The sequence below is a fragment of the Palaemon carinicauda genome, chromosome 9 (genome assembly GCF_036898095.1).
Source record: "Palaemon carinicauda isolate YSFRI2023 chromosome 9, ASM3689809v2, whole genome shotgun sequence".
NCBI classification, from domain to species: Eukaryota; Metazoa; Arthropoda; class Malacostraca; order Decapoda; family Palaemonidae; genus Palaemon; species Palaemon carinicauda.
The window spans coordinates 132,902,965-132,912,964 of NC_090733.1; the positions used below are offsets into that span (position 1 = coordinate 132,902,965).

General features: G+C 33.6%; 1 protein-coding gene across 2 annotated transcripts in view; it reads left to right on the forward strand.

Moving 5' to 3' along the window:
* Positions 1 to 10,000, forward strand: part of LOC137646877 (carbonic anhydrase-related protein 10-like) — a 142,468-nt gene that overhangs the window by 1,188 nt on the left and 131,280 nt on the right. The gene's annotated exons all lie outside the window — the stretch shown is intronic.

Here is a 10,000-nt window from a genome sequence, read left to right on the forward strand (position 1 = left end):
AATGTTTTTTTTAAGTCTCTTATTTCAATTTATATATATAAAAGATCTGTTTTAATGTTGTTACTATTCTTAGAATATATTAACTGTTCATTACTTCTCATATAGTTTATTCATTTCCTTATTTCCTTTCCTCGCTGGAATATTTTCCCCTGTGGAGCCCTTGGGCTTTATAGCATCCTACTTGTAAAATTTTAATTGTTCATTACTTCTCACATAGTTTAATTCTTTATTTCCTCTCCTCACTGGGATATTTTCCCTGTTGGACCCCTTGGGCTTACAGCATTCTTCTTTTTCAACTAGCGTTGTAGCTTAGCTGGTAAAATAATAATAGAAAAAAAATAATGATAATAATAATAATTTAATATTTTCAAGTTTTTCGTTCCTAAATTCAGACTTTCAGATATTCAGACTTTCAGATATTAAGTCAAAAAGTCAAACATTGAAAAGTAAAAGGATCCGAAATTTTCTATTGAAAAAAATTATGCTTTTCGAATTTGAAAAACTCATATAAAATATAGAAAAAATCTAATAACTACCAAATATTATTGCAAAATTTAAATAGAAAAAAATACACAATTGCAATAGTTTAGTAGTCTTATTTGTACGCATAACATTTGTCTTCGACTTTAACAAAACAACAATCGATTCTTTAAAAGGTAATGGTTGCACACGGCACTTTCATTATCTAAAATTTTCAAAAACATTAAAGACAGATGACGCATTAAGGAAATATAATTTTATTTAGACTCTCTCTCTCTCTCTCTCTCTCTCCTCTCTCTCTCTCTCTCTCTCTCTCTCCTAAAAATTTTCAAAAACAATAAAGACAGATGAAGCATTAAGGAAATACAATTTTATTTACTCTCTCTCTCTCTCTCTCTCTCTCTCTCTCTCTCTCTCTCCTAAAATTTTTAAAAAACATTAAAGACAGATGAAGCATTAAGGAAAAAACAATTTTATTTACTCTCTCTCTCTCTCTCTCTCTCTCTCTCTCTCTCTCTCTCTCTCTCTCAAATGCACGAGTCGAATTGGTAGTAAATAATTTCATTCAGAAATTTACAGAGTATTTGGGTCACGTATGCGTGCAAGCAAGCAAATACATCATCGATTATGGAGAATGTATAACTATGCCAGTGAATGCTTGAACGAATAAACGTGTAACACTCCTGCCAATGTGAAAGCACATGCATGTTTGCATGCATGTGTATACTTACAACAAATAAATCAAGACTATTTCGAAGGGTGGAAAAATGGCGTAAACATGTCTTCAAAATGACCTTTACTGGCGAACTCAAGGTGAAAGTTAAACGCATTTGAAACACCAAGACTTATACGCAAATTAACGCTTTCAAAGCACCGAGACGTACAAGTAAATTGCGTTTGAGCGCAGCGAAAAAAAAAAAAAAAAAAAAAAAAAACCGACAACAACAACGACAACAATGCTACGAATTTCTTTGAAATTAGGAGTCGTTTACGCACGCTAAATTCGCGGCACATTTCCTTAGTAAACCAATTATACCGAAGTCGTTTATTTTTTTCAGCTCCTGCAGTTTTGTTGGGAACATAATTCACTTTATTTATTTTTCCCCTTTGTTTCCTGTTGATTCATTAAATCTTTACTTTTGTACGACAACTCTTACCAATTATATTTACATCTAATTGTTTATAAATATGCATATCTTTTCCATGATTCCTGTGCTACTATCATTATCATACCTGTCTTTCTCATATTATTTGGTTCCCTAATAAGGAGTTACTCCAGAAAAATGCAAGACAAAAGTCACTGTCAAATTCACCACTTTAAACTTACAAGTTTATCTAAACCGATGTTTGTAGTGGTAATAAAAGGTTATTATGATTATGTTTGTTATCACCATTATTAATCTTTCCATCAACTTTCCTACAGTTGTAATGGGGTTTCAGTATTTTCAAACAGGATGTAATGGGGTTTCAGTATTTTCAAACAGGATGTAATGGGGTTTCAGTATTTTCAAACAGGATGTAATGGGGTTTCAGTATTTTCAAACAGGATGTAATGGGGTTTCAGTATTTTCAAACAGGATGTAATGGGGTTTCAGTATTTTCAAACAGGATGTAATGGGGTTTCAGTATTTTCAAACAGGATGTAATGGGGTTTCAGTATTTTCAAACAGGATGTAATGGGGTTTCAGTATTTTCAAACAGGAAATAAAGTTGTTGCGGTGTAATTTCGCTTTTTCTCCCTCAAGTGTTCAGTTGCCTAGACCTACCACTTTTAAATTCAGTCTGCTCCTCAATACAAGTAATGCTAGAGAACTGAAAAGACTTGCAAGGTTTGTTAACCTTATAATGTCTTTATTCTAGATTTAATACTTTCTAGGATTTTCATTATTCTGGTATTATTTTTCAATGTATGTACTATCCTTTGTCAGAATACCTTTTATGCTTTAATTATGTACTTACTGAATATATGTGTACATAAAATATAGTTGTAATCTATTGGTCTCTTCTTTTTGTAGTTTTTGTGTAAAATATATATATTTGTGTAATTTTGTAATTCTCATACTCCGGAAGGGGTCGATAGAATAAAATTTGCCTTGCCTTTGCCTTTGCCTAGATTAGTTTTGAAATGAATAATGACGATTTAATAAGAACTAGGGAGAAATTCCGGCCTTTTTAATGGTTCTTGCATCCTTGTAATAGGAAAAATGTATCCGGTAATAGTTGGTCTATAAAGATTTCTCACTTGTAATAGGAAAAATGTATCCGGCCATAGTTGGTCTATAAAGATTTCTCACTTGTAATAGGAAAAATGTATCCGGTCATAGTTGGTCTATAAAGATTTCTCACTTGTAATAGGAAAAATGTATCCGGTCATAGTTGGTCTATAAAGATTTCTCACTTGTAATAGGAAAAATGTATCCGGTCATAGTTGGTCTATAAAGATTTTTCACTTGTAATAGGAAAAAATGTATCCGGTCATAGTTGGTCTATAAAGATTTTTCACTTGTAATAGGAAAAATGTATCGGTCATAGTTGGTCTATAAAGATTTTTCACTTGTAATAGGAAAAATGTATCCGGTCATAGTTGGTCTATAAAGATTTTTCACTTGTAATAGGAAAATGTATCCGGTAATAGTTGGTCTATAAAGATTTTCCACTTGTAATAGGAAAAATGTATCCGGTAATAGTTGGTCCATAAAGATTTTTCACTTGTAATAGGAAAATGTATCCGGTAATAGTTGGTCTATCAAGATTTTTCACTTGTAATAGGAAAAATGTATCCGGTAATAGTTGGTCTATCAAGATTTTTCACTTGTATAGGAAAAATGTATCCGGTAATAGTTGGTCTATAAAGATTTTTCACTTGTAATAGGAAAAATGTATCCGGTAATAGTTGGTCTATAAAGATTTTTCACTTGTAATAGGAAAAATGTATCCGGTAATAGTTGGTCTATAAACATTTTCACTTGTAATAGGAAAAATGTATCCGGTAATAGTTGGTCTATAAAGATTTTTTCACTTGCAATAGGAAAAATGTATCCGGTAATAGTTGGTCTATAAAGATTTTTCACTTGTAATAGGAAAAATGTATCCGGTAATAGTTGGTCTATAAAGATTTTTCACTTGTAACTTTCCATGATTTTTCATTTATATTCTAGAGAACGGGAGAATTTTAAAGTAGTTTACTTAGTGATGAACACATTGCATCTATATATCAACTTGCTAAAAGGATCTACATGGTAGGGACTGCTTTAGTGTTAGTCTAAAACTACTCTCTCTCTCTCTCTCTCTCTCTCTCTCTCTCTCTCTCCATCATCATTATCTTCCACATCATCAATAGATTGGATAAGTAATATTTCCCTATTTTTTACTTTGCACTGAAAAAGTTAATGCGCTCTCTCTCTCTCTCTCTCTCTCTCTCTCTCTCTCTCCATCATCATTATCTTCCACATCATCAACAGATTGGATAAGTAATATTTCCATATTTTTTACTTTGCACTGCAAAAGTTAATGCTCTCTCTCTCTCTCTCTCTCTCTCTCTCTCTCTCTCTCTCTCTCTCCATTATCCTTATCTTCCACATCATCAACAGATTGGATAAGTAGTATTTCCATATTTTTTTACTTTGCACTGAAAAAGTTAATGCTCTCTCTCTCTCTCTCTCTCTCTCTCTCTCTCTCCTCTCTATCATCATTATCTTCCACATCATCAACAGATTGGATAAGTAATATTTCCATATTTTTTACTTTGCACTGAAAAAAGTTAATGCTCTCTCTCTCTCTCTCTCTCTCTCTCTCTCTCTCTCTCTCTCCCCACATATCAGCCTACCAATCGACTGGCCTCAGAGACACATTGCACTCTTGCAAAATAACTATTTGTTGGAAAGCAAAATAAATCGCAGCATTTTTCAAGAGCGAAAATACGCGCAAGACTTCGAATTGGAATTTAGACCGAGTCATACCCTAAAGAACCCTTACGTAGCAATGCTCTTATTCTCCTTCCTGCGTCTCCTACGACACCATCAATTCACAAGTGATAAGAAACTTGCTGAGACGATGACCATGAATCTCTCTGATGTCCCTACTTTGCATAGCATATCTCGGGATATCTGGGAGAGAGGTACTTCCTCCAACACTGCTTTATTTGGTCTTTTTTCTGTATTCCATTCGTGCAATTGCTTAATAAGCTTTTATTATTCTGGAGTGAGTTTTACCATTCACAATCTTTTGGTACAACTATAATTGTTTGACTGATACTTCCTTATCAAAAGCTAATCAACATTCTTCTCTGAAGCTTCATTTTTTTGTATTCTATTCGTGAAATTGCTTCAGTACTTCTACCAATTCTTATTAATATTCTGAAGTGAGTTTTTCCACCCATATCTTTTAGTATAACTGTATTATTTGACTGATATTCCTTATCAAAAGCTAATCAACATTCTTTTCTGGAGCTACATTTTTATGTCTTCTATTCGTGAAATTGCTTCAGTACTACCAATTTTTACTAATATTCTGGAATGAGTTTTTCCACCCATATCTTTTAGTATAACTGCAATTATTTGACTGATATTCCTTATCAAAAGCTAATCAACATTCTTTTCTGGAGCTTCATTTTTCTGTATTCTATTCGTGAAATTGATTAAATACTTTCACTAATCATTTTAATATTCTGGAGTGAGTTTATCCACTCATATCTTTTGGTATCATTGTAATTATTAGACTGATATTCCTTATCAAAAACCTAATCAACATTCTTTTCTGGAGCTTCCTTTTTCTGTATTCTATTCGTGCAGTTGATTAAATACTTTTACCAATTCTTATTATTATTCTGGAGTGAGTTCTTCCACCTATATCTTTTGTTATAACTGTAATTGTTTGACTGATATTCCTTATCAAAAGCTAATCAACATTCTTTTCTGGAGCTACATTTTTCTGTATTCTATTCGTGCAATTACGTTAATACTCTTACTAATTCCTATTAATTTTCTGCGGTAAGTTTTTTGCCTAGCCCCTTTTGATATCGCTGTAAGTGTTTGAATGATATTCCTTATCATCAAAATGTATTGAACATTATTTTCTGGCACTTCAACTTTCTAAAAAATCATGAGTAAAACGGGACAAACTATCATCCAATAATAATCACATTTTATCTTTGATTGATTTGAGAACATATGAAATTACAATGAGATCCACATCAATGATTCTTGTATATTACCTCCGCCAGCGAAGTTGGAAGGTGGTTATGTTTCACCCCTGTTTCAGTTTTTATTTGTGCGTGTGTTTGATAGTGAACACCTTTGTGGCCACAATTATAATCGCAGAGTAATGAAACTTGCAAGGATTAACTGTTATATAAAAAGCTGGAAATGATTAAATTTTGGAAGGTCAAGGTCACTGTCAAGCAAAATGTCCATTTTAGGTAATTAGCCATAAGTTTGGACATCGTTCTCTGAGACTTCAAACTTGTTTATTCTGTGGGAGGTTGTCTGTGATACGTAGGGAAAGGGAAACAGGTTTCATAAAAAGTTGAATTTTAGTCAACTCTTAACCAATGAAATTATAATTTTCTCAGCCTAGTTATTTCAACAAATACTATTTGAGAAGAGTTCCACGACAAGCAGACTCATAAGAAGAGTCTCTCTCTCTCTCTCTCTCTCTCTCTCTCTCTCTCTCTCTCTCTCTCTCTCTCGCTTAATAATACAACACTCAACACTATGAAAGTGTAAAATATTCACTAATATACTATGAAATATCTAACACACGCATAGACTGTACAGTAGTACAATAAATCTATAAAACCTAATTAAAACAATAACAAAAATTCATCTCACTTGTAATGAGTAATTAAAAAAACCCAATATGCAAGGCTTCATAGTCGCCTGGAGTGTAGGCTCTCAGAATGGAGACCCTTGTTTTCTTAATTAACTTCAGCGACCCTCGGGCGAGTGAGGACATTCCACAAGATCATACGAAGGGCATATTAAACGCCCTCCTGTAGGAGAGCTCTGTTTGGGAGGTCACAAGGGTTCGTTATTCTCTGGCTTAGTCGTTGTATGAAAATCAATGGCACATCGATTAACCCTGAAAGAACTTGGACGATGGCTAAGCGTCACTCCCGTCTGCGATAATATTGGATTATTACCTCCGCCAACGAAGTTGGAAGCAGGTTATGTTTTAACTCACTCTTTGTGTGCGTATTTTTTTTTTAACAGCTTCCTGGCCACAATTTTAATCGTAGATTATTGAAACTTGCAGGGATTAACTATTATGTAAAAATCTGTAAATGATTAAATTTGGAAGGTCAATGTCATGGTCAATCAAAATGTCCGATTTACGTAATCAACCACAAGTTTGGACATCGTTAAGTATACGAAAATCCACACCAATCGATACATGTTAAGGTCGAGCAATAAGCTGCCGCGGCGGAGGTCTGGGCTCGGTTGAGTGCCCTTCTATAGTCCATTTCTTTTAGCGATGCATATTTGCACCGACTCGCAGCGGTGCCCTTTTAGCCCGGAAAAGTTTCCGGATCACTGATTGGTTGGACGAGATAATTCCAACCAAACTTTTCCGAGCTAAAAGTCGGTGCAAATATGCATCGCTAAAAAAAGTGGACTATAGTTACTATTATTATTATCATTATTATTAGTATTATTATTATTACTAGCTGAGCTACAACACTAGTTGGAAAAGCAGGATAATATAAGCCCAAGCGCCACCAGGGAAAAATAGCTCAGCGAGGAAAGAAAATAAGGCAAGTAAAGAAGAGAAGTAATGAACAATGAAAAATATCTTGAGAACAGTAACAACATTAAAATACATTGGATTCACAAATTCTTGATATATAGCCCAGTGCTGGGACCTGCGTGGCCATTCAGTGCCAGAGTAAAACTGTTGCACTTGGAAGTTAGTTAGAAGTTGAGCAGCAAGAAGAAAGAAAGGAAGCAGGAACAGAGGTACAATGCCTTTGGAAACAAGTCGTTGACCGAGACGTAAATGTCATGGTAACTTAACGTTTTACTTCTAAAATTATCATTAATATTATTATTATTATTATTATCATTATTATTATTATCACCATTATTATTATTATTACAAGCTAAGCTACAACCCTAGTTGGAGAAGCAAGACGCTATGAGCCCACGGGCTCCGTCAGGGAAAAATAGCAAAGCGAGGAAAGGAAATAAGGAAACAAGAGAAGTAATAAACAATCAAATTGAAATATACTTAGAACAGTAACAATATTAAATTAGATCTTTCATTTATAAACAATAAAAACTTAAAAAAAAAAAAAATTAATTAATTAAAAAAAAAAAAAAAAAAAAACGAAAATGAAATAGATAGAACAGTGCCCCCGAGTGTACCATCAAGCAGGAGAAATCTAATCCAAGACGGTGGAAGGCCATGGTACAGAGGCTATGGCACTACCCAAGACTTAGAGAACAATGGTTTGATTTTGGAGTGTCCTTCTCTTAGAACACCTGCTTACCATAGCTAAAGTCTCTCCTCTACCCTTACCAAGAGGAAAGTAACCACTGAATAATTACATTGCAATATTTAACCCCTTGAGCGAAGAAGAATTGTTTGGTAATCTCAGTGTTGTCAAATCATAACCTTGTTATTGTCTTTGTTATCAATCTAAGACATGGCATCTCAAAGTTTAAGAAGGATCTCCATTTATTACGTCTCGAAAAATGCCATAATATATAACCGTTACTTGAATCCAAGTCACTTCATTTACCGTTAAATGTACATCAAAGGGTGTAATTTCAATAACTAATAAAATATTATCCACGTATTATTAACCCTATTGTTAATCATCATTAATAGTTATCTAATAAAAATAATAATACGTAAGTCATACATTATAACATCAAATGTCTGGATGATGAGAATTTACATTGTTAATAAATTTAATATTATGCTTCCAAACACTCTCAAATATGGAAATTTATTTCAAGCCTTACGTATATTGTAAACTTGAATACCTCAAATAGCATATTTCAAGTAATGCTAATTTCCTTTGAAATTAGAAAAAAAATAATAATTTTCTTACTGCAAGGGAACCAACAGGTATTGCTACCAAAATATGGTCGTTTAGTTAAATAAATTAACTCATATATATCTCAAATTCAGATACGGAGGATAACTTACTTTTCTTTTTAAATATATAAAACTAATTTAGTTCTGCGGTCTTTATGGTAAGGAATGCATTAAATTATTAATAAAAAACAGATGCTATCATAATTATTCTTAACTCAATCAACAAGGATTTACAAAACCTAGTTTCATTTCTGATTTTTAGTTAATCATATTACCAATAAACGCAACCTTGCATTTTTAACAGGAGGTAACAAATTATCTGTATTTCAAGTGTAAAGGATCATTCATTCTTCATTTCTCGCAACAACGAGCAACCATTTATATTCTTATCATAACAAAGAATAATCCCTCGACTCATTTCCGTAAGAGGAGAGGGAATTATTGCTATTTTCTGCCCTTGGATATTATACACCAACAAACAAATCCCCTTTCTTCTTATCACACCAAGAACAATTATTTGTTCTTTACCAATATCACATTTTCATGAAGAATGCTTTAGTTTATCTTATCAATAAGAATTTCCTTTGACCATTTCCAGCTTTTGAAAAAAAAAAAAAAAAAAAAAAAAAAAAAAAAAAACAACAACACTAAGGCGCCTTTATACGGTAGAATGGTTCGTCGAACGCGGTTCGACAGACAAGTGTTTGAAATGATGTCGTCGAACGCGGTTCGACAGACAAGTGTTTGAAATGATGTCGTCGAACGCGGTTCGACAGACAAGTGTTTGAAATGATGTTCAACCACGTGAACGGAGTATTCGGTTGTCGAACACGCTCGTCGAACGGTTCGAAGAAATTCTGTTCTCGCATGACTTGTGGGCGGGGCTTCATTGTCCAAAAACCTTGTGCATTTGTGGCTGACTCCACGTCTTCGAATCGTTTGACAAGCAGGTTCGTCAACCGGGTTCGATGAACCGTTCGATCGCGTAAAGCCCGCTTTAGTCTTGACCAGCGAACCAATTCCTTCACTCTTTCATGATTATGAGTAATCCTTCGGCCTTTTTCCTCATAAGAACAGCTTCGTAGACTTTCCACAAATCCAAGGTGAAACAAATAGCCATAAATCATAATACGTTGCCAACCCACTGGCTTTTTATATGATTTTATACTTTTTTCTTGTATTCTTGTATTTCTTGTATTTGCCGCAAAATAAATCCAACATATGAGACACATTCAATTATATAAGTTTCATAAACATAATGAAAGTCTATAAAGACATGAAAATAACTACAAAATATGAATATGGGCACGAGTCATGGTATGATAATGAAACAATCTCCAATAATTTAGTAGATTTGAGAACATAGCCCTCAGAAGGATACTGGGAGTTGAATGACAGGACAGGATTAGAAATGAAACCATAAGAGATTACTCATGTGCCATATGTGGATGAGATCATGATGAGAGGTAGACGGGGATGG